The 27,354-nt window shown below is 42.1% G+C and overlaps 1 protein-coding gene across 6 annotated transcripts in view; it reads left to right on the top strand.

Moving 5' to 3' along the window:
* The first annotated feature begins 6,224 nt into the window (after positions 1–6,224).
* The window catches only part of KCNJ15 (potassium inwardly rectifying channel subfamily J member 15), a 45,095-nt gene continuing 23,965 nt past the window's right edge, over positions 6,225–27,354 (top strand). Inside the window, exons 1-3 of one of the 6 annotated variants that reach the window (XR_007358810.2) lie at positions 6,227–6,898; positions 10,344–10,423; positions 11,307–11,890. The gene's annotated coding sequence lies outside the window, so the exon portion shown is untranslated. Of the gene's footprint in view, positions 6,899–10,192; positions 10,424–11,306; positions 11,891–27,354 lie in introns of those variants that run through there. The other 5 variants (XR_007358811.2, XR_007358809.2, XR_012670152.1 and 2 more) reach the window with 5 other exon arrangements.

Here is a 27,354-nt window from a genome sequence, read left to right as displayed (position 1 = left end):
AGAGAGCAACTATGGAAAAATGAAGCCCCAAAGGTCAACGTTTTGCAATGTTTGAGCATGTGAAAACAGAGGGTTATAATGGAAACTATTTTGCAACTATAGTGATAATAGGTGTGGCCAGGAACTACTATCACATCTTCTTCTGAAGAAAAGCACTGTCTCTTAGTGTTTGCAGTGTTTTTTTAGCCCTGTGGGTCCCAGGATATTAGAGAGACAAGGTAGGCAAGGTAATGTCTTTTATTGGACCAACTTAATTAGAAGGAAGAATTTTTTTAGCCCTTCTCAACTCTGAATTTAGCAGGATAAAGGAGAATAGTTCTCTTTTCTATAGATTATTTCTTAAGCTTGAGTAATTTTAGCTACATCTGTAAATAAATGTATTCTGTGACCTTCCAAGGGCATTTCTTAACTTTTTCCATGGTAGAAATAAAAAGATCTCTCTGAGATAGATAATCATTGTACCAGATTTGAGGTACAGGATATGTGTAGTCTTCTCTTTATTACCATCACTTCTTGGACTTTTAATAAAATTTCATAGGCATTGTCAACCTCAGTAGTTTTCTCAAGGCTCAGTTCTGAAACCTTTCTTAGTAACACATTTGCAAAAACACAGATTTCATTTCCTTTGATTACAGTCAGATGATGAAGAACTCTCAAATGTTTATTCAAGATGCTGTTTTCCAGGAATACACATTTGGAATGCAATGAGGCACTGGTTTGGTTTGGGTTTTTTTAGTTCTATTTACAGAGAATCAATCTTATCTCTGGGCATTTGAAACTGATTGTACTAATTCCATGGTTTGATGCTCAAATCCCCATAGGCCTGACACAACTCTATTGAATTCAGTGGGAGAATTTCCACTGGTTTCAGTGGATGTTGGGTCAGGTCCCATATTGCTGGTCCATGGAAACCATTTTCTAATTAAATTAATCCATTGTTTGCACTAATTTTCCAAAGCAGGGCTCCTTTGAACATCCTTGGATTGCAAAAGTGATAAAGGTATTTCTCAGTGTTTAGGATCATCAATCTGAAGCGATTTCCTTGTTTGAGAGGTAGATATCATGACCTCGTGGGGAAGAAACCTCAATAGAGGTTTTTCATTTTCAGCCCCATTGCACAAAGCATTTGTGTAGTATAGACACAGCCTGAGAGACCTGGATGAATCATTTGGATCCTTCTGTTCCTGATCTAAGAGGAAGGAAAGAAGGGGTGTACCTGAAGCCTCTGTGTAGGTTAGTATGTTACAAGCAGGTGGGCAATCTGTTCCCCTGAAGGGATATTGTGTGTGTAATCAGCGAAAGCTCACTTTGTCCTCCCACCTCAAAATACAGCAGATGGACCAGTCAGCCACTAACCAGAAGCGTCTTGAGAAAGGGACATGTTTGAGTTTCAGGCAAGTGAGGTGAATTTTGGCTGCTTTGAAGTTGCATGAACATATCAGGCCGAAAAAAATACTTTCTTGAATCTGAGCCTTTTAAAATTTCCAATTTGGGGCTTGAAGGCTGTTTGTATTTGAATTCCTGCATGTAAATCTAGCCCTTCAGTCTTGGTTCTGGGCCACAATCAAAACTAGAAGGGTTTAATTTAACTTATTTAATTAAACTGAAGCCACAAATTCATAGGAACAGCTGTCATCATGAGATTACAGCCATCCTGCGAAATGTTTTGAGAGTCCTGACATCATGAGCTGAAATATATGAATATTTCTGTCATTTGGGACCAAACTTCAGGATGTAGAAACCTAACTTTCAATGTCCATTTTTGAAAAGCTTGTCCTAAATCCAGTTTTTAAACTGGGTTTACAATGGAAGTTTTCACGTAACTAACAAGATATCACTTCTGTTGCTGCTCTGATAACACGACCAATCAGGTGGAAAAACAAACAAATTCCTTACCATGCACTGATAAGAACCATCTCAGCAATAGCTCACTTGGTAAAATAAAATTAGTTGATAAAAAGGAAGGAATTTTCAAAGGCATTAGTTGGTGGGGGTAACTCTCCTCCTACTAAGGTCAATGGAAAATTTACAGTCTACTTCAATAGGAGCAATTAAGCCAGTGGTGGATGCTTTTGATAATCCCACCGAAATCTTTCAGTGTGTGAAGCTCTTCAAGTGGAAAAGAAGCCCATTCCAATTATGTACTCTTATAGGCATATCATTGCCAACTGCCAACCAACACCTGAGTCTCCCATCCCCATTCACCCTAAGAGACAGGCGAAGGAGGGCTTGTCTACATACACAAAGTGTATCGCTTTAACTATACCATGGTACAGTCCCCCTAGTGTGGACTTCTGTGACATCTTCAAAGAGATGACAAAAGCAAGATGAAGACACAGAAGTGGAGAGCAGTGACGACCATGATGATACCTAAATGGGAGGGAGTGACACTGAAGAGGATGTCTTCTTGTTCAATACCTGATCCTGTACTGTTGAATTCCATGACAGCTTTACCACTGATTTCAGTGGAGCAGAAGTGGGGCCTCATTTCCTTTCATGGTCACATTGCTCACAACTGCCCTAGAAACAGCACATTCAGTTGAAACATATATCCCCGCTACCTCTTCATCTAACTTTATCAACAATTCAGTCATTAAGAAACAGATTTGCCAGTTTGATTCAAAATTAGATATAGTGACAAATAAAATCTCTAATCTCAGGAAAAATATGCAAACAATACAAGGTTATTTAAAAATAATGAAAGAAAATATACTAAGGAGAGAGTGCACAGTTGTCAATGGGTTTTTTTAAAAAGGGTAACTGACTTTTGTAGTGGAAAAAGCAGTTCTGACAAATTTCTACTGATCTTTTGTAATCAAGCTTTATAGTTTGGAAAGCGATACATGAGTATTTGCAGAATAGAATGTCAGTAGGGATCTGGGTTTGTAGACTTTTCTAATTAGCCCAGGAATCTAAAAAGAAGTTTCAAGTTAGCATCTTTGTTTTTGTTTTTTTAATTAAAATATCATTTATAGAGTGCAGTGTGTATTTTCTTACCATTTTTTAAATGGGAATGGAAATTGGCTTTTTTATGTAGATTTTACATATTAAATAATCAGATCTCATTTAATTAGAGTGATTGATAAAAATGCATTTTGAGCTTAGTTCTTTGTGTGTGTGAAAAGTTGATATGCTGAAAGGAATAGTTTTGGTTGTATTGGCTATACATAGCTAGGATTTTTCCTCTAAGGTGCTCAGTAGTATCCCAAGAACTGTCGTCTTCAGCACAAGCAACTTTCAGGAGAGTGAACCATACTGTGAGGTTAGCCTGACCAACTGGTCTCTGCCTACTTAGGAGGGTGTCTTAGGCAATATGTGTGGGCTAAGTCAATGGTTTCAGTCTACCAGCTCACCAAAAATAGCTCCAGCATTTCCAAAAGAACATGTTGTCCCTTGGAAACAATGCCTTCCGCTGCTCCAAGCTTTTGAGATGCACCATAAATTTGTTTTTTCTTCTCCCCAAATTCTTCAATAATAATTAGATGTGGACCTCACTCAAACTCGTTGATTCAAATACCTCTGCAGGACATTTTGATCAGGATCCGAGCAGTGCATAGTTGCTCCTATTTCTGTAATGAGCTGGGCCAAAATCTTAGATCTAAATTCCCCCAAACTTTGGGAGAGTTTTGAATCCAGATTCAAATATAATTTCAGGTCTGAACTTCATGGCTCAAGCACATCTATCCTCTTTAGGTGGAAGTAGCCTCTTTCTTCCATTGCTTAACCCACCCAGTGACCCTGAAACTTCTAATTAATGCATGTAATTAAAGATTTAAGAATTTTTTTATTTGTTAGGAAATAGAACTTAGAGATGCATTTTGGTCAAGATGTGTTTCTGCACTTGTTTATGATCATAAATTGTAACACAACTTTTGCTAATTCCTATATATATTTACCTAGAAAAAATTGTGCAATGAAATGTGTATCTTTATTTTTATTTCAGAGAGACAGTAAAACATTTTTTCTGACATATTTGTGATAGGGAAAAGCTAAAATTCAAATGTTCATTATGACTTTTATTCCCCCTTTGGGATGCATGCAGACACATGTTGAACTGAACCTTGACTAAAACTTTTTTGCAAGTCTGAATCATTTTCTGCCTGAAATTTTTGTTTTCTTCTGTCTCTTCCCTACTTGACTCTCTCCAAAAACAGTGTAAGAGTTGGAAATACCACGAGAAAGTAAATTATTATCATTAGATTTCCTGCCCAAATTTATAGATCCAAAAACTACAGATAAACAACTGAACTTCTGGGATGTTATACTCTTCCCTATCATTGTTCTAAATGTGAGCCATAGCACTGGGGTACAGTAAAAGACATTACATGCAGTGTAAGTGCTTTAAGACAGGGATCTTGTATTGACAATTCTCTGTAAAGGGTCTTGCATGCTATGGGCACTGTGTATAATAAATTACGCAGAAAAAGCTACATTAAGAGAAAGGCATTTGAGTTGCAAAGTCAAGCATGCAAAAGTTGGGAAATGTCAGATTTATATTTACCTGTGGACCCTTAATTCTACCACTTTGTGCACTGAATGAGGCAGGCATCCTGTGGGAGAAATAGTAGTAGCTCATGTAATTAAAGACTGTATCATAGCACATACGTACAAAGGGTCTGAATAAATATTCACAGGCAACTGTACAACAGGCATTTCCTAATTTTCAAGTGCTTAACTTTGCAACCTTAACATAACTTTTTGCAAGTAATTTTCTAGGTTTTTCTAAGAAGGGAAAAGGTAGATATATATCATCATGCATCATTAACAGGGTGTGAACTCTGAACCTTCAGCACTGCAGTACAGACTACTGCACTTGAGATACAAGGCTAACTGCATCAGTTAACAGCAGGAGAAGGCTCTTACCTCAGAGGAAATCTGTTGCTGGTGCATGTTCTGGGTCTAAGGTGTGATTGGTGGGAGAGCTCAGCCACCTCTTTCTCTCTCCTCACTGTCTGGGAGTTGGAGGAATTGCTGCCCCATTTGATATCCACAGAGGGAGGCTAGGATGCTGAAACCATGTGCAAGGGCTGATGAGAGCCCAGTCTGCCTCTCTTTCCACCCCACCCACCATTATACTGGCTTTGGCAGCTACCAGGCTTTCCCAGTGCAGCGTGTGCTGCATTAGTGGCACTGTGGGCCTGACACTTTAGTATATTCACATTGTTATTATGTTGGCAAGCTGCCACCATTTTCCTGAGGAACACAAGTCAGAGCCGGGAAATAGCAATTTTAATCATTCATAGCTCAGCTAACCCTGAATGGAATTTCTCTAGCTCAAGGGTTTTATCCCTGCCCAGTTCCAAAGGCCTGCTGCAAACAAAGGTAAAGTTACAGCATCTCAAAAAAAAGGTCACTGGACTCTTTTTATAATGCAAGGCACTAGACAACCTAAATACAGGGGTAGCTACCAGCTCCGTCTCTCATAATAATTAATAAAGGGACACTCCGTGCCACATGTCTAAGAATTGGGGGAGGAGTGTATGTGTGAGTGGTGTGAAGTTTGTTTGTCTTTGACAAAGAGATAAAATCACATCTTACTTATGTCCTTCTAAATTTAAAACAGCTGTTGCCTGCTGGAACTGCCTAAATGCCTACATACTGAACCACATGAAGGCAGAATTCCAGGCCTCTAGTTTCCTATGGTTGCATATCGATGACATGATTGTTTGTTTACCAACGCCACTGTGGAAAAAAGAGCTTTCGCTTCTGTTAGTGTGTTTTCTTTGAAGTGAGATGGTTGTGATTTTGTTAGTAAAAACCCATACTTAAAACACCTCTTGCACCTCAACACTAAAGGGGGCAAGATCAATCTAGCATCAAGTGCTCCCTCAGAAGTCTCTATGGTTGCTTGTCTCTATGATCTGTTGCATTGGACTGGCTTGCTGTGACATAATTCCGTGAAGCCATGCATCTGGGAGGATGTATGTCAGAGAACAATATCCCAGAGCCAGCAGATCAGTGTTTCCAGTGCTGTAATGTCTTCCCTTGCATTTCTGCTTTTGGGATTTACTTCTGGGAATCCCATCAAACAAGAAAGTAGCACCTAAGGCACTTCAGAAGGGTTATGTATGGCAAAACACCTACACCACTCACTCTTCACATTCAGAAGCACCCAATTTTCCCCAAATCAAATCTGTACCACCTTGCTTTATTTTCTGCATCTGGTAAATAACAGAAGAAATGGCCCACAGGAAAGCTCAGAATAAGTCATCAAAAAGAAATATTGTTGTGGCTAACCAGCTTGGAAACATTAGTGTTCAGGGATTTCAGCTATGACCATGATTGTTATGGTTCAGTGTGCTAAAATAGTCCTGGTATAAATTCATTTCAGATGGGTTTCAGTCTCCTTTTTGCCAGAAGGAAGGGGATCATCAATAATGTTGACTTTTTTTTTTTTTGGGTCTCTTCTTTTTTTTTTTTTTTTTTTCACATGTGCAAAGCTTATTTGTTTCGGCAAGAAGGCCTTTGAGGGACTTTGCTCAGTGTGGCTAAAGTTTCTTCAAAGATTAACTGACATTCTTTAAAAGTACATCAGTTTCCTTTTAAGCAGGTATTTGCTTACCACGTAACTGGGTTGTTGAGTGCTATTGTAGTTATAAAGTTTGCTGGGCTCAACTCTAGATTTCCTTAAGACATACTGCTGACATCACCGAATCTCCTCTCAGATTCCTTTCCCTCTCTCTCCGGTTTCCTCCTTCAGGTAATTCCAACTCAGACTCTTACCAACTTGTTTTTGACTGACAGTGAATTAAGGAAGACTTTTTAGGGGAATAGAGGAGGAGTGTTTAAAACATACATATGTGCTGTACCTAAAGGAGACTCATTCTTTTATAAAGAGTTGTTTGACCTGTCATGACAATAACATCTAGTAAGGAATCTGAACATTGATCTTTCACAGGTAAGAAGAAGTCATCGGTTTTAAAAAAAAAAATGCATATGTGCTTAAGAGAGGTTTGAAAACATTGTGTTTCAAGTAAAGCTTAATGAGTCCATTCTTGTCCTATTTTAACTATTTTAATAATGTATTGTTCCAGAAACTATCTGCAAGAGAAAATCTGCTTATTAGATCATGTCTGCATGTGAAAAATAGAACTACAAAGCAGTTTAGTGATGGTGCAGCAAAAGCTGTTATGTTTTATTCTTCCTATTGATACAATATTCCAAACATTATGTTTAAAGTGGGGGGGTAGTATTTTGGTCTGTTAGGGGATAATACAAGAGTTATCTTTGGAAGACTTTCCTGTTATGGTGTTTTGCTGAAGACATTTTTAATGATTTTGTTCTGTTAAAAATCTGCTTTTGTTAATTTTCAGTCAGTTCTCCTTTTCCAGTGGGTAAATCAGTTTTTGTTTCCACAGTGGGAAACTAGACCGAAACATTTAAAAACCTTTGGTGCATATCTGAATAAGGGTTTGTAAGTGTTCTGTGGTAGGTATAGGAATGTAAACAATTCTGACTTGGAGAGCACGATGCACTTTCCCCCAGCTCCTGGATGGTGTCTTTATATTTCTTCCTTAAGTGTATAATGAGTATGACTTACTGTCAACAATCAGAATCTCCCATCTGAATTGCAAATTCCCCATTACTTCTGTTTAGCTTAGTTGTACCTTCCCACTATTATTTTTCCTGTAGAATTTCTGCTTTGAACATATTTGTAGTTAAATTATTTTTCCCATGTCATGTAGGGTGTGAAAATGCAACAAAAGTAGCTTTTCTACATGAACAATGGAGAGTTATATGATCTTTATAACTAACATTGTTTCTCCACTTCACTTTGCTTATATGTATAGGCATTTCTAGAGGCCTCTTCATCTTAGTGTCCGAGTGCCCACCTTAAACCTCAACTTTTTTTGTTTTTTAATTCTGATTTGATATCATCACTCACAATTTCTTCTTTCAAAGCAGGGAGGCAGCAGGGGCATTTTCAAAACAGAGAGCTGCTACAGAAATGGCTTTATTTTTCTCTGTTGTAAAATGTTGCTCTGGGCTCTCTGCACTCTCTGGTAACCAGCTTATGTGGGGAAGAAAGGCTCAAAACATGACTTAGTGCAGTTGGTCGTACATTACAAACTGGCATCACTTTTGCAAACTGGAGCATTGAGGAGACCAAAACTTCCAAAAGAATTCCATGTGGGTAAATTAGGCATGGACTAGAGACAAAAAATGCAACAGATGACTTGGGCTTCACTCTTTTAACATTTCAGTCCCGTTACTTTTGATAGCCTTTCAAGTAAAAACAAATAGTGCTTTTTACCTCCGTTGCTCATGCAAAGGAGAAAAACAACCACGTCATCCGCTCGCAATATTGATTGGAGCTGAAATTCGGGTTTGCACAGATTTTACAAAAAGTGCTCTGACCCCTGTTTTTTTTCCTGACACATACAAGTAGCAGAGACCAGCTGTATTTTTTGGGTACAGGTAGAGATCAAAAAACTAAACTTAATTGTTTTGCACACTGAACCTCAGGACATTTTGAAATAAACTTGGATTCTTTTAGCTTGTAGAAAAACTGGAGTGAATTGTGGGTTGATGGGTTTGTATTTATTTTGTCGGGAGGTCGCGGTCAGGCAATCTTTATCTTATTGCCTGTAAAAATATACATGTAATTAGGGAAAACGTTGACTGGACCCTCAAACAGTTAAATTCAAAATCTCTAATCTGAGTTGAATCCATTAAATGTCAAGTATTTGAAAGCTGCCTTCCTGCTGTGATGTCCCTAACTCGCTGGCGTGAAAGAGCATTCATGAGTTACTTGAATGAGTTACTACAGACTCCAGGATCACCTCAGAACTCTGTATATCTGTGCTACTAATATGTTAAAAGGCTTGGAGCTAAGACAAGAGTGTGCACTATCGGAGTAAATGGCACAGTTGAAAAAGACAGCACTCTTATAACTGTTGCATATGAGTTTAAAGTGAAAGGCCAAATGATTCTCTCGGTATCTAGACGTGCGTGGGATTCAATGCAACGCATACCAGCCCAAACCAGCTGATAAATTCTTCATATGGGAGGGGGAAGGAATATCAGCAGCATTGTTCCTTGCCCAGGAACATGTGAAAGTCCATTGCATGGACAGCACATATTTTGAGGCTCACTAAGTTGGAAGACATAGCCAGGTGGAAAGGGAGCAAAACTAGAAAGGGTGGCTATCATAATTCCCCTAGTGGCCAATGGAAACTCTTGTGCAATTGCAGGGTCAGAGTTAGTTTCTGAAAAACTCAGCTCCGCTCATATTTGCCCACTTCAGGGAGTGTAGTTATGGTCCAGGGTGAAATCCTGACTCCAGGAAATCAGTGGCAAAACTCCCACTGATTTCAGTGAGACCATGATTACACCTCAGGTATAGAGTGGAGCAATGCTGGGGCCAAGGAATACCATGAAGGGGCAGGTGCTCCGTTCGGACTTACTGAGTTCTGCAAGATGATCACCTGAGATGTTCCAGGGTCCACTAGGCTGAGTGATGAGGTAAAGCCCATCCTCCCACTTGCGTGAAACTATGGAAATTCTGTGATTGTAAAGTCACCAAGCCCTGGTCTACACTACGGGGTTAGGTCAAATTTAGCCGTGTTAGGTCGATTTTAAAATGAATGTGTCTACACAACCAACCCCGTTCCATCAACCTAAAGGGCTCTTAAAATCGACTTCTATACTCGTCCCCAGCGAGGGGAGGAGCACTAAAATAGACCTTGCTGGGTCTAATTTGGGGTAATGCAGACCCAATTCGTTGGTATTGGTCTCCGGGAGCTATCGCAGAGTGCTCCAGTGTGACCACTCTGGACAACACTTTCAACTCTGATGCACTAGCCAGGTACACAGGAAAAGCCCCAGGAAATTTTGAATTTCATTTCCTGTTTGGTCAGCGAGATGAGCTCATCAGCACAGGTGACCATGCAGTCCCCCCAGAATCACAAATGAGCTCCAGAATGGACCAAAAGGGAAACACTGGATCTGATTGCTGAATGGGGAGAAGAATCTGTGCAGGCCAAACTCCAGTCAAAAAGAAGAAATACTAATATATATGCCAAAATCGCACAGGGCATGGTGGAGAGAGGCTACAACAAGGACACACAGCAGTGTCGCATGAAAGTTAAGGAGCTCAGGCAAGCCTTCCAAAAGACAAAGGAGGCAAATGGTCACTCCAGGTCAGAGCCCCATACATGCCACTTCTATGATCAGCTGCATGGCATTCTAGGGGGGACCCTACCACTACCCCACCACTGTTTGTGGACACCTGCAAGGGGGGAGGTCTCACGCAACACGCAGGAGGATTTTGTGGATGAGGATGAGGAGGAAGAGGAGGAGAACGTGCAGCAGGCAAGTGGTGAATCCATTCTCCCCGGCAGCCAGGACCTTTTCATCACCCTGGAGCCAATACCCTCCCAAGGCGGGATCCCCGACCCTGAAGCTGGAGAAGGCAGCTCTGGTGAGTGCACATTTGTAACTACAGTACAGGGTTTAAAAGCAATAGTGTTTAATGTTTGATTTGCCCTAAAGACTTGGGATGCATTCGCGGCCAGTACAGCTATTGGAAAAGTCTGTTAACGTGTCTGGGAATGGAGCGGGAATCTTCCAGGGACATCTCCATAAAGCTCTCCTGGAGGTACTCTGAAAGCCTTTGCAGAAGGTTTCTGGGGAGGGCTGCCTTATTTTGTCCTCCATGGTAGGACACTTTACCATGCCAAGCCAGTTGCAAGTAGTCTGGAATCATTGCAGCACAAAGCATGGCAGCGAATGGTCCTGGGTTTTGGTTGCATTCAAGCAACATTCGGTCTTTATCTTTTTGTGTCAGCTTCAGGAGAGTGATATCATTCATGGTAACCTGGTTGAAATAGGGGAATTTTTGTAAGGGAACAGTAAAAGGACCCCGTTCATGCTGGGTTGTTTGCGCTTGGCTAAAAGGGATCATCCCGGAGAATAGCCACATGATGGCGGGAAGGATGCACTGCACATCCACTCCAAAACTGCAGCCCCTCCTTTTAAACGGCAAATCCAGCCAGTATTGCTTGCTATGGGAAAGGAGGGTGCTGCAGTTTGAAACCATTCCCGCATGTTATGAAGGTGTAAGAAGCCAACCCTGCGTACCCTTTGGCTTACCATGGCTGCCTGGAAACCGAATTCTGTTGCCCAGCTGTGTGTGATGTGTCACCATACCGGCAGGTGCTCAATATAAAAGGGAAAATGCGACCTTGTACCTAAAGCACATGTGCTGTCTGCTGTAAATTGCTTGATTCGCTGTGAAAGAGTCTCCCTTTTGTACTCGAAATGTATCATCTTACATTTTACTCTCCCTTTTTATCTCCACCCAGGTGCAAATGTTTCTATGCTCCCCCATCATCTCCGTCCCTGAGGTTATCACCGATTAGAAGGCGAAAAAAACGCACTCGCAATGACATATTTTCCGAGCTCATGCAGTCCACCCACATTGATAGGGCGCAGCTGAATGCATGGAGACATTCAGTGGCAGAGGCCGTAAAAGCATTAAGTCAGTGCAAAGAGCAGAGGCAGGAGGCGATGCTGAGGCTAATGGGGGGGGAGCAAATGGGATATGATGAAGCATCTGTTGGAGCTGCAGGAAAGCCAACAAGAGCACAGACCCCCACTGCATCCATTGTATAACCACCTGCCTTCCTCCCCAAGTTCCATATCCTCCTCACCCAGACGCCCAAGAACGCAGGGGGAGGGAGGCTCCGGGCACCTAGCCACTCCACTCCAGAGGATGCCCAAGCAACAGAAGGCTGTCATTCAAACAGTTTTGATTTGTAGTGTGGCTACAATAAGCAATGTGGCCTTGTTCTTCCCCCCTCCCGCACCCCACCCCACTCGGGCTACCTTGTCAGTTATCTCATTTTTTTTTTAATTAATAAAGAAAAAATGCTTGGTTTTAAAACAATAGTTACTTTATTTCCTTTGCCAGCTGTGATCGAAGGGGGAAGGGTGGTTGGCTTACAGGAAATTAAAATCAATGAAGGGGGCGGGTTTGCAGCAAGGAGAAACACACACAACTGTCACACCGTAGCCTGGCCAGTCATGAAACTGGTTTTCAAAGCCTCTCTGATGCGGTCGAGCTCTATCTATGCTCTTCTAATTGCCCTGGTGTCTGGCTGCTCAAAATGGGCCACCAGGTGATTTGCCTCAACCTCCCACCCTGCCATAAACGTCTCCCCCTTTCTCTCACAGATATTATAGAGCACTCAGCAAGCAGCAATAACAATGGAAATGTTGCTTGCGCTGAGGTCTGACCTAGTCAGCAAACAGTGCCAGCAAGCTTTTAAACGTCCAAAGGCAAATTCTGCCACCATTCTGCACTTGCTCAGCCTATAGTTGAACTGCTCCTTAATACTGTCCAGGCTGCCTGTGTACAGCTTCATGAGCCATGGGAGCTAGGAGTAGGCTGGGTCCCCAGGGATAACTATTGGCATTTCAACATCGCCAACGGTAATTGTCTGGTCTGGGAAGTAAATCCCTTCTTGCAACTGCTCGAACAGCCCGGAGTTCCTAAAGATGTGAGCATCATGCACCTTTCCCGGACATCCCACGTTGATGTCGGTGAAATGTCCCTTGTGATCCACCAGTGCTTGCAGAACCATTGAGAAGTAGCCCTAGCAGTTTACGTACTGCTTGGCAAGGTGGTCTGGTGCCAAGATAGGGATATGCATTCCATCTATTGCCCCACCACAGTTAGGGAAACCCATTGCAGCAAAGCCATCCACTATGACATGCACATTTCCCAGAGTCACTACCCGTGATAACAGAATGTCAGTGATTGCATTGGAGAAACACACATTGGATCACAGCAGTCCCCACAGGAGACTTGCCCACTCCAAACTGATTCCCGACTGACCGGTAACAGTCAGGTATTGCAGGCTCCCACAGGGCTATCACCACTTGCTTCTCAACTGTCAGGGCAGCTGCCATCTGGGTATTCCTGTCCTTCAGGGTGGAGGAAAGCAACTCACTAAGTTCAAGGAAAGTGGCCTTACACATGCAGAAGTTTCGCAGCTACTGTGAATCATCCCATACCTGCAACATTATGCGGTCCCACCAGTCTGTGCTTGTTTGCAGGGCCCAGATTCAGCGTTCCACTGTATCAACCAGCCCCATTGCCGCCATGATGTCCCACTTGCCACATCCTGTGCTTTCAGGAACGTCTGTGTCCATGTCCTCATCACAATTGTCCTCATGCTGGCGTCTCTTAGCCCAGTTCTGCACATACTCCAGGATAATGAACAAGGTGTTTACAATGTTCACAACAGCAGCGGTGAGCTAAGCAGGCTCCATGCTTGCCGTGGTATGGCGTCTGCGCAGGTAATCCAGGGGAAAAGGTGCGAAACGATTGGCTGCCATTGCTTTCATGGAGGGAGGGAGAGGCGACTGATAATATGTACCCAAAATCACCCGCGACAATCTTTTTGCCCCATCAGGCATTGGGAGCTTAACCCAGAATTCCAATGAGCAGCAGAGACTGCAGGAACTGTGGGATAGCTACCCACAGTGCACTGCTCCATAAGTCAATGCTAGCCATGGTATTGAGGATGTACTCCGCCGACTTAATGCGCTTAATGGGGACGTACACAATCGACTATAAAATCAATTTCTAAAAATCAACTTCTATAAAATCGACCTAATTTTGTAATGTAGACATACCCTAAGTCTTAAGAATATCTTTTTCCTCCCTGTGCGTTTCACCATGGGATGCCATATTACACTGGTGCTCTGGGAACTACACTGGCATCCTTTGGATTTCTTTGTGGAACTGAAGATGTTAATTTTGGCCTATGCAGCTGTAAATGGCTTAGGAGATGCCTATTTGAGAGATTCCTCCCGCCTCCTTAGCCTGTTCCACAGATGCTGCAACTGAAACCTGCAGAGGTGCTCAAGCTGGAGCAAAGGAGTTGCGGGTGTGTTACTTTCCTGGAGGGTCCCTAAGGAATTTGCTCCCCACTTGGTTCAAAAGAGCCCAATTTGTTGACCTTCAGGACATGCTACAAAGTTCTTTTCTCCCTCTGGCTTTTAGGGAGGGATGGGGACACCTGAGGATTAGCAGCTGAGAAGGGTGAGATATTTTCACCTGTTTTTTGTTTTGTTTTTTTGAAAGTTTGGCTGGTTTACTTTTGTTATGTAGTGAGGATTGGCAGCTGGACTTGCTGTATGCCTGGTATTTTTAAATAAGTGTAAAAGGTAGACAGAGCTTTTAAACTTCCTTTATAAATCGAAAGTGATAAGGTGTTGATCAGCAATGGCACACTAGTATGACCTGGTTAGATTCAATTTGTTTCCACAGCTTCAACTCAAGTGCTTCATACCAGATTAAATCACAGCTTGTTCCTCTTCACTAGTTTCGTAGATTCCAAGGCCAGAAGGAATCACTGTGATCATCTAGTCTGACCTCCTGTATGGCACAGGCCATAGAAATTCCCCGAAATAATTCCTAGAGCAGAGCTTTTACAAAACATCCAGTTTCTCAAGTCTTATTGTCATCTACACTTTTTTTATCTGAACGTAACACTTTTTTTATTAAGGATATTTAATAATAAGGATTATCTGTTGAAACAATGAGTGTAATTTGTAATGGACCAATGTACAACACAGCACATTTAATTCAATGCATGTCGTTAAAAATGCGGTATGTGTTGCTTTTCTGACTTAAAAGTGGATTAGAGTGAGCTGGTGGAAAAAACATGGAAAAACATCATAAATATTTCATCAGACTTGCTCCCCTTTTTCCATCACAAAATTGGACAATCTCATAAAAAATAATTTTTTGAATCTTTCCACCAGCTCTGTCATTTTTAGATAACTTTGTGGACAATAGGCACAATTCATCACATCAAGAATAATTGCTCCTGGGAGATAAAGGCAAATTTAGTCACGGCAGAGCCATGGAAATTGTACCTACGTTTGGCTGAACATTTTTCATCAAAACTGTTTTCTTGTCCAAACTGGTTGGGTTTTTTGTTTCTTTTAGGGAGGGGGGTCAATAAGGCGACATTTTCTGTGGAAAATTTCAATGAAAACGAAAAATTTTTTTTGTTTTTGTTGACATTTTCCATGAACCCTCCCCTCAATTGTCTGACAAGCTCTGATTATAATGCACCACTGGCTGGTCCCACTCCCAGCATCTTCGCTCTTCCTCTCAGCTGGTGAATCCACTGTCATTCTCTAGCCTCAGCAAACAGTCCTTACTTCCCTGCGGCCTTAGCCACCTGCAGCCATCCACAAAAGCATCTGCCCTAACTTCCTAGATGCTAAATCTATTAACAATACGCCCCCTTCCCCCTAAAAAGACATGACACAAAACTACAAAAGCAGCCAGCGTAGGAAAAAAATATGAGAAATAATGGAAGAAAAGTCAATGTGATTTCTGTGATTTTCGTGGAAATGTGAGTCAGATTGTCCCTCATATAAATAAGGCCTTGGCCCTGGTGTATATGTGGTGATGCTTGGATGTTCTAGCACATGTGTAATTGTCATTCATTTTCTTAGGAAGAAATTAACTGAGGCACCATTTGCATAACATTTCACTGAGTGAATACAGGGGACTGGGTGATTCAAGAAATAAGTATTTGATCAGGAAACTTTTGATTTCCATCTGGCCACTCTTTAGTGGCCCATCTGAAACATGCCCTTGGCCTCAGCGCCGTTCCTGGTATACTGATGTTACACCATAAAAACCACTGCCACCACACTGGTCCTTTTCGGCAGTCTCACAAGAGAGTCAAAGACTGAAATGGCACAGCATGTGAAGTGCTGCTTCACCAGTAAAAGTGGAAGAACATAGAGCAGGCAAAAACGAAAGGAGGACTTGTGGCACCTTAGAGACTAACCAATTTATTTGAGCATAAGCTTTCATGAGCTACAGCTCACTTCATCGGATGCATTCAGTGGAAAATACAGTGCGGAGATTTATATACATAGAAAACATGAAACAATGGGTGTTACCATACACGCTGTAACCAGAGTGATCACTTAAGGTGAGATATTACCAGCAGGAGAGCCGGGAGCAGGAGGGGGGAACTTTTGTAGTGATAATCAAGGTGGGCCATTTCCAGCAGTTGACAAGAACGTCTGAGGAACAGTGGGGGGTGGGGGGGTGGAATAAACTTGGGGAAATAGTTTTACTTTGTGTAATGACCCATCCACTCCCAGTCTCTATTCAAGCCTAAGTTAAGTGTATCCAGTTTGCAAATTAATTCCAATTCAGCAGTCTCTTGTTGGAATCTGTTTTTGAAGTTTTTTTGTTGAAGAATTGCAACTTTTAGGTCTGTAATCGAGTGACCAAAGAGATTGAAGTGTTCTCCAACTGGTTTTTGAATGTTATAATTTTTGACGTCCGATTTGTGTCCATTTATTCTTTTACGTAGAGACTGTCCAGTTTGACCAATGTACATGGCAGAGGTGCATTGCTGGCACATGATGGCATATATCACATTGGTAGATGTGCAGGTGAATGAGCCTCTGATAGTGTGGCTGATGTGATTAGGCCCTATGATGGTGTCCCCTGAATAGATACGTGGACACAGTTGGCAACGGGCTTTGTTGCAAGGATAGGTTCCTGGGTTAGTGGTTGTGTTGTGTGGTGTGTGGTTGCTGGTGAGTATTTGCTTCAGGTTGGGGGGCTGTTTGTAAGCAAGGACTGGCCTGTCTCCCAAGATCTGTGAGAGTGATGGGTCGTCCTTCAGGATAGGTTGTAGATCCTTGATGATGCATTGGAGAGGATTTAGTTGGAGGCTGAAGGTGACGGCTAGAGGTGTTCTGTTATTTTCTTTGTTGGACCTGTCCTGTAGTAGGTGACTTCTGGGTACTCTTCTGACTCTGTCAATCTGTTTCTTCACTTCAGCAGGTGGGTATTGTAGTTGTAAGAATGCTTGATAGAGATCTTGTAGGTGTTTGTCTCTGTCTGAGGGGTTGGAGCAAATGCGGTTGTATCATAGAGCTTAGCTGTAGACAATGGATCGTGTGGTGTGGTCTGGATGAAAGCTGGAGGCATGTAGGTAGGAATAGCTGTCAGTAGGTTTCCAGTATAGGGTGGTGTTTATGTGACCATCGCTTATTAGCACCATAGTGTCCAGGAAGTGGATCTCTTGTGTGGACTGGTCCAGGCTGAGGTTGATGGTGGGATGGAAATTGTTGAAACCACGGAAATCTAATCAAATCAAATCATGTTGAATTCCTCGAGGGCTTCTTTTCCATGGGTCCAGATGATGAAGATCTCATCAATGTAGCGCAAGTAGAGTAGGGGCATTAGGGGACGAGAGCTGAGGAAGCGCTGTTCTAAGTCAGCCATAAAAATGTTGGCATACTGTGGGGCCGTGCGGGTACCCATAGCAGTGCCAGGGATTTGAAGGTATACATTGTCCCCAAATGTGAAGTAGTTATGGGTGAAGACAAAGTCACAAAGTTCAATCACCAGGTTTGCCGTGACATTATCGGGGATACTGTTCCTGATGGCTTGTAGTCCATCTTTGTGTGGAATGTTGGCATAGAGGGCTTCTACATCCATAATGGCCAGGATGGTGTTTTCAGGAAGATCACCAATGGATTGTAGTTTCCTCAGGAAGTCAGTGGTGTCTCGAAGATAGCTGGGAATGCTGCTAGCGTAGGGCCTGACGAGCAAGTCTACATAGCCAGACAATCCTGCTGTCAGGGTGCCAATGCCTGAGATGATGGGGCATCCAGGATTTCCAGGTTTATGGATCTTGGGTAGCAGATAGAATACCCCAGGTTGGGGTTCCAGGGGTGTGTCTGTGCGGATTTGTTCTTGTGCTTTTTCAGGGAGTTTCTTGAGCAAATGCTGTAGTTTCTTTTGGTGACCCTCAGTGGGATCAGAGGGTAATGGCTTGTAGAAAATGGTGTTGGAGAGCTGCCTAGCAGCTTCTTGTTCATATTCCAGCCTATTCATGATGACAGCACCTCCTTTGTCAGCCTTTTTGATTATGATGTCAGAGTTGTTTCTGAGGCTGTGGATGGCATTGTGTTCTGCACAGCTGAGGTTATGGGGCAAGTGATGCTGCTTTTCCACAATTTCAGCCCGTGCACATCGGCGGAAGCACTCTATGTAGAACTCCAGTCTGTTGTTTCGACCTTCAGGAGGAGTCCACCCAGAATCCTTCTTTTTGTAGTCTTGGTAGGAAGGTCTCTATGGGTTAGTATGTTGTTCAGAGGTGTGTTGGAAATATTCCTTGAGTCGGAGACGTCGAAAATAGGATTCTAGGTCACCACAGAACTGTATCATGTTCGTGGGGATGGAGGGGCAGAAGGAGATGCCCCGAGATAGGACAGATTCTTCTGCTGGGCTAAGAGTATAGTTTGAGAGATTAACAATATTGCATTGTTATCAGTACACTATGGATAAACAATTTTCTTCAGCCTGTTCTTTTTCATCCCCACTAAGGTCCCTTTACACTGCCAGAGTGGTGTAAAGAGCTCTTGGTGCATGTGAGATTCAGGCCTTTGCCTCCGGTGAGATCAGTCGGCTAGAATTCATGAGCACTAAACTCAACTTCAAATAAATTAAAAGGCAAACACAATAGTGCAGTTGTGCTTACTATGCTTACTTTCCCCCCAACAGTTTCTTATTTTTCTTCATATCCTTGCTCTTCTTGAACTAATTCTACCAACATACTTAAAGCTACATACTTCTCTTCCCTTGTGCATCTCCCGTACACAATAGTGTGAGTGTGACTACAGGATTTGAGGATATGTGGCCCTTTGAGTTCATCCCTTTTCAGGAGTGTTGTTGCAATTGAAGAATGTACTGCACAGTAAATTTGGATTTTCTGAAACAGAAAATTTGCCCTTTGGTCTTGATTTATTTCTTTCCAATATAAATAGACAAATTGTGACTTGAGTTTCAAGGCTTCAAAATAATGTTTGCATCAATTTTGCAACATCATATTCAGTGCTCCTGTGTGGTGGAGAACTTGAAAATACTACCCTGATGCCATTTGACCTTGTTTGTCCTTTAGTGGAGTGTAGAAACCAGTTCAATGGAGCAGTCCCAATGATATATCTTCCAACAGTATCCTGTAAAGGAGTTTTGTTTTTGCTGAGTGTAGTCATGATTTTGTAGACTTACATTTCCAAGAGTGGTTCTCTGTAGATTTTGTAGAACCCGTTTCTCTTGGAAAGCTTCTGAATAATAGCTCGAAAACAAAAACAAAACAAACCATTTACTTCTAGATACTTTAGACAGTCTTATGAAACTAGTTAATCATTTTAAGCTGTTACAGTAACTTTTACTGTTCAAGGGTGAAAGTGCCACAGAGGGCAATAACCTCTGAAAACATCAGTTAAAGTACATTGCTTAAAAACACAGGCTGTAGGAGCTGAAAGGTTAACATGGGAATATATAAAAAAGGCCTGAACAACAAACAGACTATTGTTTCTCAGCCTTAGAAAATGATGGACCTGATTTTCAGAATCTGCTGAGCATCCAGACCTCAGGTTGAAATCAGTGGAATTTGTGGGTGATCAGTAACTTTGAAAATGTTAAGACGAAAGACAAAGACATCTGTCAGAGGCTTGTGGTGACAGTGTATGGCTCTAATTTTGTCTCTTTTTCTATTGGTTATTGGCTAATTCTCAGGGAATGCAAGTGTCACTAAGAAACAATGGTAGAATTAAGAAACATATACAATTTTGGAAGATCAAAGTGATGTTACAAAAGATGTAGGGTTGACAGTGGACAGGGAATTGGATGCATTTACAATGAAATGTGCTACTAAAAACAGCCAGTACCATTTTTGGAGTTGCATACATGTAGAATCATAGAAATGAGAGCTGGAAGGAACCTTGAGAAGTCATTAAGTCCACCTGCCCTGTGCAGAAGGAGGGCAAAGTAAACCTAGGCCATCCCTGACAGGTATTTGTCCAGCCTTTCTTTAAAAAACTCCATTGATGGGGATTCCACAATCTACCTTGGAAGCCTCTTCCAGAGCATAACTATCCTCATATTGAGAAAGTTTTTCCTAATACCTAACCTAAATCTCCCTTGTTGAAGATTAAGCCCATTGCTTCAAGTCCTATCTTCAGTGGCCACAGAGAAAAAATTGATCACAGTCCTTTTCTAACAGCTCTTAACATATTTAAAGACTATCAGCTCCCACCCTTCTTTTCTCAAGCTAAAACGTGCCCAGTTTTTTTTAACTCTTCCTCATAATCAGGTTTTTTAAAAGTTTTATCATTTTAGGTGCTCTTCCCTGGACTCTCTCCAATTTGTCCACATCTTTCCTAAAGTGTGGTGCCCAGAATTGGACACAGTACTCCAGCTGAGGCCTCACCAGTGCAAGGAGAGCCTGTGACTTACATACAACCCACCTGTTAATACACCCCAGAATATTAGCCTTTTTTGCAACTGCATCATATTGTTGACTCAGATTCAATTTGTGATCCAGTATAACTTCCAGATCTTTTACAGCAGTATTACCACCTACCCCATTATTCCCAATTTTTGTAGTGGTGCACTTGATTTTTCCCTCCTAAGTGCAGTACTTTCCACTTGTCTTTATTGAATGTCATTTTGTTGATTTCAGACCAATTCTCCAGTTTATCAAGGTCACTTTGAGTTCTAATTCCATCCTCCAATGTGCTTGCAACGCCTCCCAGCTTGGTGTCATCTGCAGATTTTGTAAGCCTACTCTGCACTCCATTATCCAAGTCATTAATGAAAATATTGAGTAGTATTAGACCCAAGACTCTCCCCTGCTGGACCTCACTAGATACACTTTCCCAGTTTGACAGCAAACCATTGATTACAACTCTTTGAGTATAGTCTTTCAACAGCTGTGCACTCACCTTAAAAATAAATTCATCTAGGGGCATGGCTACACTTGCAAATGTAGAGCCCTGGGAGTTAAACCAGCCTTCGGAGAGCGCAGCAGGGAAAGCGCTGCCATGTGTTTACACTGTCAAATTCAAGCACACTGGCATGGCCACATTAGCAGCTCTTGCAAGGCAACAGAGAGCAGTGCATTGTGGTAGCTATCCCAGCGTGCAAGTGGTTGCAGTGTGCTTTTCAAATGGGGGAGAGGGGTAGAATGTGACAGGGAGTATATTGTGTGTATGTGGGGGGAGAGACAGTGTGTTTTGAGGTGCTGAGAGTGTGTCAGCAGACCCCCCTGCCTTTCTCTCTCACAGCAGCAGCATTCCACACTAATGGTTGCTTTGTCCCGGAGCAGATAAGCATGCTGGCTGTCAGAAACAGAGCTTTGAAAGGGGATATCCGCATTCCTACAGCTGATTCCAAAACAATGACAAGAGTGGCCACTTGACTTCAGGGGATTATGGGACGTTTCTGGAGGACAATCACAGTGCAGTAATGCAACACCTCGTTCACACTGACACCCAGGCGTTTCAGCCAGGACGCAGTAAGCGTTATGCTTCTCGTGGAGGTGGATTACGAGGAGTGCTCCAGCTGCAGAGTCCGGGCGCTCTACGTGCCTTGCCAGTATGGACGCACCGGGAGTTAGGGCGCCAGGGGCTGCTTTAATGCACTCTTAACTTGCAAGTGTAGCTAGATCTCATCATGGATTAGGGAGCTGCGAGTCCTGTACAGCGTTAGATTGGTGAGACTACACTTCAGTAGGGGATGGAGCTAGATGGTTTAACAGGTCTTTTTTATCCCTTATTTCCATGACTCTTTGGTCCTGAAAGTCCATCTGAATTATTCAGGCAGGTCTTGCTGTCTGTTACTCTGTCTTAATGCCAACACTGGTTTGCTTTTTTTGCATTCTTCCCAGTGATGTAAGTTATGCATCAGTAAGTCAGTACAAGAGAGTCTAAGGTGGTACAGTTTACATGAAGAGGAGATGGAAGAGGGGGTGAACTGGGGCAGGAAAAGCATCAAAAGGATAAGATACATCCCCACACCTTATATTTTCAGTTAGTTGTTTTCCTTGCCCCTCTCTTCTGCCTCCTTTGTGTATAACTTACACCTGCTTACAGATATATAACTTAAACTCACAGATGTGAAGGTCAGAAGAAACGTTTAGCTCATGTAGGCTGAAGTCCTATAGGAGCCCTATCTCCATCCACCTGATGGGGCTTCTGTGGAATTTAAAGGTAGGTCATTTGTCTTCACAAGCAATACACATACCTCCAAGCTACTAAGCCACTTGTAATCTCTAAATGTGGTCCATAATTTGAATGTATTATTTGTACAGTGCTGCTGTCAAAGACCAGAATCCCTGCTCTGAAGAACTGCAGATCTAACAGCACAAGTGGAGCATGATACAGCACAAACAACAGATACGGGTACTCTATAGGCAAACATAGGGTGGCATGTAGCTACTATAGCTGGAATACTTCATCAAACCAGATGTGTTTTGAGAAGTTGTTCTGAAAGCAGCCAGAGATGGGATTTTATATATGTTAATTGGGAGGCTGTTCCAGGCACATGAAGTGGTAGGAGAAAAATCTCAAGGTGATATATCAGCAAAGGAGACAAAAGGAGCAATCAGAAGTGAATCAGAAGAAGTGGGAGGCCAGGTAGGAGTGGATGAAGGCAGAGTTATGGGAAACTTTGAAGGTGAGCTATGCTTTTGTGCAGTAATGGAAGGGAAGGCTGTGCAAGTACTGAGGAAAGAGGAAGTCGTGGTCAGAATAATGGGAGAGAAAAATGATTTTTGCAGCAGCACTTTGGATGGCTAGGCCATAAGGTAGAGAAGGGCTAAGAACATGCGATTGCAGTAGGCAAATTAGAAAACACCTAGCTAATGAACCAGAGTTTGGCAGTGGGTTCACAGAGGAAGGGAAGGATTTTGGCTATATTGTAGTGTCTAGCTGCCAACAGAAAGGGAGGAGTTTTACTCATTTAATGAATGAAGCAAGGGATGCTATATCCCACAGAAAATGTTCCTTTTGTAAATTATGGGTTTTCCAGGGGTGCCACTTTGTTAACATGGGGACAAATGAATTGGATTGATGTTATATTTGCGTCAAGATGACAGAATGTTGTATCATTTGCATAATCCATAATGCAAACACAGTGGTCTGTGCCCTTTTGGAGTGTGAGGACTGGATCTGTCTTTAATCCATCACTGTGGTTACAAACAGATTCCACTGAAATATACTACTGCAAATTAATGCTCATGGGTCTTTTTTTATTATTATCTATCACCAAGAGTAGGTGACTCATAGTGTGCTATGTAGTAGAAACAAGAAACGGTTTTCTTACATTTATTGATTTGTAATAGTATGTAGTATTTTAGCCTACAGTACCTTTCAACTCAAGCTTCAGAACTCCTTGTTAGATTCACTTCTCTTTAACAACTGATGATAGAATAAGAGCTCCCTTTATATAGGATTATCACTCAATGAGACTACATATGGCTGTTTACTAGGGCTGATCAAAAAATTGGGATTTCAATTAAACAAAATCTTTCATTAAAAGTGTCTGATTTTGATGGAAAATTTACATTTTTCATCCAAAAACAGACACCTGAAAACCAAAATGTTTTCAGTTGAAATCTGAAACAATTTGATTCAAGAAATGCTGCTGTGTGTCTCATGGTGGGGATGTGGTTTGGTTTTCTCATGACCCCATTCTTCTTTATGGACCAGGACTCCTATTATGCACTACTTTCCCTCCCCAAGAAGGGAGACCAAAGAGCCTAGCCTGTACAAGAGAACAGAAACATGAGACATTCAAACTACAGCTCCTCTTAGTCACTGCAATAGCATTTCTGACTAGAAATATTTTGGTTTAGTTTTCAATTTTTATCTGAAAAGTTATAATTTGTTTTCACTGAAAATTTCAGTGGAAAAAAAACCCACTTTCCAACCAGCTCTCATGTTTAAATTTAAATGTTTCTCTGTTCTCTTCTGCGATACACATTATGAAGCCATTAAAAGCCTGATAAATAAAAGTTATTCTTGTCAACCAAACACCTAGTAGTGACATAATAAGGTAGTTGGGGAAGGGTCATATTTGCTATTCTGGTAAAGCAGATGACTTGGAAAACATCAAAGTAACTTCTGACCTTTTTAGCATCTGGAAAAGTTAAGACAAAAATAATGTAATATAGTTACTCAAGTTGTTGAATTTTGTAGAGTTTTAAGAATAAATTTGGGGACCTCTGAAAAAAGAACAAACCTATTTCTCAACAGAACATGAAAGTAATATCCAGTTTAATTCTTCAATGATCAAAGCTAGACTTTCTCAAGTTCCCCAGTGCGTAAGATCACTGAACTTTTGAGCTGAGACAGGATCATAAAGAAACAATAATAAAGATAAGATGGAGTGTAAATAAACAAGCAATACAACCTCCCTTCAGTAAAGTTATATATATGTTGACTTTGAAAAACAGGTTGGTATTTATCTTGTTGGGAATGTACCATTGTTCTCTGAAGTATGTTGCAGGGCAGCATAGCCACAGGTTTTACAAGGGTTTCCTAAGGAGCCATAAAGTGAAGAGAAAATAAATTAGGATGGAATACCACAAAGTTATCCCCCCAAATAAAGACCTTAGGCATGGATTCTGCTCCCTTTACCTAGGATGAGTAGTAACTTGTTCCACAAATAGTTTCATTGTCTCAGAGAGTGCCCTTGAGATGACCCATGCAGAAGGGGTGCTCACAGTGCCTTTCCCTATCTGCACTTACCCACAGTACGCTTTCCCTTTCTGGAATCCATGATGATCTCTCTGAGGGTCTGGGGAGGAGGGGCGTCTCTGCTGCGGGATGGGGCAGAGACTGCAGTGGGAAAGTGGGTAAAGGACCAAGGGGACATACACATTCCCCTGGAGTTTACCTGGAAAACAAGAAGCCTGGGGATGTACTATTTTCCACAGAGCACCGCACCATATGGGGTCCCAGTGGCCACAGCAGCCCAGTCCAATGAAGCCATACTGCCCAGGAGCTCTGTGTGGATGGCCCTGACCTCCAGCAGATAGCCTGGGAATTCTCAGGGAGGGAAGCTGACAAAAACCCCTGCCACCCATATGAGGAAATGCCCTCAGAGCCTGTCCTGAGGGCCTTACCACCATGGAGATGAGCTGGGGCACCGGCTTCAGTGGAGCCACTTGTGGAGTAAGCTACTATGCAGTGTGAGTAAAGGTAACAGAATCAGGCCTTTCAGAACACTACAGGCATTCCAGTTAGCTTTGGACATAGTGTGGGGCTCGAAGAGGCATGAAGCCAGTGGACCCCTTCAGCACTAAAAGTGGTTCCCTCTAAAGCAGCAACTGGGGCAGTGTGGGGAAGCCCAAAGTGCTGCCGCCTTTCTCCTCTCTGCACTGTGGATAAGGAGAGGACTGCAATGCTGTCAGTCCAGCACCTTTCACAAAGCCTCTCCAATCCCCTGCCATATTGGAGTAAAGAGAGTGTCTGAGGTTACAGCTGCAAGCTACCATTTCCTTATAAAGCTCCCTAATATTTCTCCCCATGGAGCTTTGATTTTTGTTTGCCCTCCCTCATAAAACAACAATGCATTCAAGAGTGTTATTGGAATACTTTGTATAAACAGCCAGGGAGCCGCACAATCTAGTAGTTTATATTATTTTCACTTTATAATTATTTTTCTGAAAAGTCTCTGTAGCACTCTATATTTATGGCTTGAAAACACAATCAAATAGTTTGGGATTCCAACACCAGAAACTTCCTTCCACAGGCAGCACTAGAATGTTCTCATTAACAGTGGCACTCTCATGTTTCTGCTCTGAAACAGCAGGTATAACCAAATTCCTCTGGAGGCCTTTCCTTCCTCTCCCCAGAAATGTGCAGAAATGGGGGGGAAAGGCATTTTTTCCATTCATTGCATGGAGAGTATGAAAACTTGGCACACAAGTGAGTTATGTACTGGAATTTGGGTGGGTCTAGGAAAAAGCACAGACTTCAGTGGAAAACATATATGGGTGTGTATGAGAGAAAGCCTTTTAAACCATAAATTGATCACATGCATGGACTGGTGAGGAAAGAAACAGAAATTTGCCCTGAAATAATACACTCACTGAAAACAAGCACTGCTGCCCCCATTTGAAAGTGCCATTGGCACTTTAAATATCATTCCATTAGTTTCATAGTGGCAGGTGAAAGACTCCCCTTTTGCCCAAGCATTTTAATTGCTTACATGAACCGTGTAACTATTTTAGTGCTCATTATAAGTTCAGACTGTAGCTTTAAGCCATTATCCACATGGGTGATGGTGAGGGCTCAGTGGCATATGCACCAGCAGCTGCTGCCAGAGTAAAGCAGTAGGCCTAGATCCTCAAAGGTGTTTAGACGTGATACTCCCATTGGGAGTTAGGTGCCTCAGTACCTTTGACAGTCTGGGCTTAGGGCCCAATTCTCCGTTCTGCTATAGCGCTTTTGCACGGCTCAGTTAGCAGCCAGTCATAGGTTAGAGGGGCCTCTTTGAGGACATGAACTGCATGTTTGTATGGCCCATTGGCAAAACTCAGTGGGCATTTTGATGAAGAACTTCAAGATTTAGCTCAAAGAGAATACTCCGAGCCCTGTATTTGTTGGGCATTAGTGAGATGGCTAAGGCATCACAAAGGGTCAGTTCAGAAGTTCCATTTGTGTCACGATCTAAAGACTTTTCCTCATTGAACCTAGCAATTCTGTAGGCAAGACGTGCAAAGGAATGTGTATTCAAAACCAGATGTTTCCAAACTGAGCCTAGATCCAGCAATACCTCACAAATTAACACTTGGTTAATAGGCAAACCTGCTCATACTTGCAACTGCTCGTTCTCAATCCACTACTCAACAAAGATGCAGCAAATGAGTGTTGCACTGATAGATCATGTTACCAATGACATGTCTACATGGTGGGTAATGCACATTACAGGGATGTACTTTCTAAAGCACACTACCGTGCTGCACATTAATAGGTCTGTGTAGACCCTGCTGCTGCACCAAAAGTTACTTTTACAAAATATACTACTGGTCATTTAAGAGAGTACTATCCTCTGAAGTGCCATTATACATAGTGAAAGCTAACCTGAGGTGGTCAGAATAAATGAACGAAGTATAGGTACTGATGAATCAGCTGTAAGGCAACTCCATGTCCTGATTTTCCCAGACGGTACCAGTTTTTCATTTCATCAGTTCACAAGTTTGTCTGTTTAAGAGCTACAGAGTGTTTGTTCAAGTCTGAGTGGAATTTGCTCTGTGTTTACCAGAAACAAACAGTCCAAGGGAATAAGTGGTTGTGTGCTTTACAACATTTGGCGTTTAAAGCAAAAACTCAAATGAGAGTGGCCATTCTAGAAGCTGACTCTGAGTGAGCGTTCAACATGCTGATTCAGTAATACATGACCAGCTCATTCAAAACCCAAAGTAGCTGCAAGAAAATCCTCCACTCTGAGTAACATGCATGTGTCACTGCTGTTTCAGAAGCTGGCAGTATGACACC

Source organism: Caretta caretta, chromosome 1 (genome assembly GCF_965140235.1).
Source record: "Caretta caretta isolate rCarCar2 chromosome 1, rCarCar1.hap1, whole genome shotgun sequence".
Lineage (NCBI taxonomy): Eukaryota > Metazoa > Chordata > Testudines > Cheloniidae > Caretta > Caretta caretta.
Note: the sequence above shows the minus strand (reverse complement) of the source record. Positions and strands in the feature narration are given on the sequence as shown.